The sequence below is a fragment of the Piliocolobus tephrosceles genome, chromosome 9 (assembly GCF_002776525.5).
Source record: "Piliocolobus tephrosceles isolate RC106 chromosome 9, ASM277652v3, whole genome shotgun sequence".
NCBI classification, from domain to species: domain Eukaryota; kingdom Metazoa; phylum Chordata; class Mammalia; order Primates; family Cercopithecidae; genus Piliocolobus; species Piliocolobus tephrosceles.
Window position 1 is genome coordinate 130,744,497 of NC_045442.1, and position 2,261 is coordinate 130,746,757.

A 2,261-nucleotide genomic window follows, 5' to 3' on the forward strand; every position below is an offset into this window, starting at 1 on the left:
ACCTGTCAGGACTGTGACTTTCTTTTGTTATCTTATTTTTATTTTTAGACCCTTGAGGGGAAGTTATTTAGTGATTACTTATAATTATGAAAATAATCTAATGATTAGAGAATCTCATTAGAACAAGTATTATATTTTCTGTTCCTTGTGTAAATGAAATAATCTTAATCCAGGCTGATGTTGGCAGGAATGGTAACGTTTAAAATGGGTAAGATGTTTATGTGATGTGTGGCCCTCCCCCTATATTGTCTCTGGAACATTCCAGAACATCCATCTCAATTCTCACTTGTTGACACCCTACCCCGTTTTGTGATTATTCTTGTTTGCATCAGAATTTTGAATCCACTTACCTGAGATGATACTTACATATGCATGTACACATGCATGTGTGTGCATGTGTGTATGCATGTGTATGTGCGTGTACGTGTGTCCATGTGCACGTGTATATGCATGTATGTGTGTGTGCATGTGTACATGAGTATTTGTATATGTCTGTGTGTGTACCTGTATGTGTGTATATGCATGTATGTGCATGCATGTGTGCACACGCACACACGTTTTTGTGTGTATGTGTATGCACATATGTACACGTGTGTGTACATGTGTAGGTATGTGTATGCATGTGTGTGCACACAGATATACCTTTTCCTTTCATACAGGCTGTTTTGAGTATTGCTGTTAGGCAGTGACAACTTTTCGTTTCCTCAGTCAGAAAATGGGTAGCTCATCATTAATAAAGATGAGCATTCAATATCAACAATCCCTAAAGACAATTGAAATTGTCATATTAAATAAATTCCAAAACAAAGGTAGTGTTCTGTATTATGTGTTCACATTGAACTTTCTTATAAAAATTGGTGTGAATGTTTCCCACTTATTGGAATCACATGACTAGTTTAAGCCAAAACGTGGAATATTAATTCTGTCTTCAGATCACTTTTGCATATTTATGATTGATCTGTTCTGCTGTTCTGGAAGCTCTGAAAGCCACTCTGTCTTACCCTAGCTGGTGCCACGGTTGTGAGAATTCAGGGAAACAAGGTGTTTGCCAGTTTAAGTATTTTAGATCTCAAGCTGCCTCTTTTCTGCATCATAAACCAGTCTTAAAGAAAGACACAGTGTGACTTGTAGTGGATTATATCAGTTTTATTTCCTGTGGCTGAATCTTTACTCTACATGGTGAATTAATGTTATTTTTCAGATTGTCTTCATAACACAGGGAGGTTCTCTAGTGTTGAGTGCAGGTTCAGTGAAAGCACTAACACTGTTACTACGGACTTAAACAGACTTGTTTTCTGAGGTGATAACTCTGGAGTCAGGCATTCAGTGTCCGCCCATCACTTGGTTCCAAGTTCTCGGTCCCCTCCCGCTGTCCTCCCCCTGCACCCTTACTTCTGTCTTATCTTCTTTTTGACTCATAGGCCCTCGGCAGATGGTGTGTTGGGGGCAGGTGTCTGCTGTGAATCTTCGATAACCTTGGGAGAGAACTTTTTCTGTGGAGCAAGACCCCTCTCAATAAACTTTCAGTAGCCCAAGTATCGTCTGTTGTGTGAATTATTTGTGGAAAATGTTCAGCATTTTTCCTTGGATTTTGGCTGATCTTTCTCCACTTGCCAGTTTCTTCTCAGTTTGCCATGTCTGTACCCTCACCAACCCCGTTCCAGCCCTGGTTACGTGTAAAGTAATTGAAGCAGAGCTCTGCAGATGAGAGAGCATGTGTTGCCCCCCAAGTTCCCTTCCTGGACTCTGAGTGTGGGTTGTGTTTTGTTCCGAGGGACGACTCCGAGGCTCCTGGCCCCTGTTTTGGAGCACCCCACACCAAAGTGGGTGTAAAATGAAAAATGAGTTTATGCTGTATTATTATAATTCATAGAGCAGATGATAAAAATGCTTGAATCTGAACAGCAGCTGAAAATGAGGACATGGTACCAGTTTGGATGTTGGACGACCTTCTTGAAAAAAGCTTTCATCATACTTTAGAAACTGTGCATGTGCTGTTTTCTATTTCATACTTAGAATCTGTACAGTGTGTGTTGTATGAATGTGTTGTATGAGTGTGTTGTGTTGTATGTGAGTTGCATGGGTTGTATGTGTATATTGTGTATATTGTATGTGTATATTGTGTTGCATTTATTGTATGTTTGAGTGTTGTGTGTTGTATGAGTGTGTTGTACGTGTATTTGTGAGTTGTATGTTTTGTATGTTGCGTAAGTATTGTGTGTTGTATGTGTGTATGTGTATGTTGTATATGAGTTGCATGT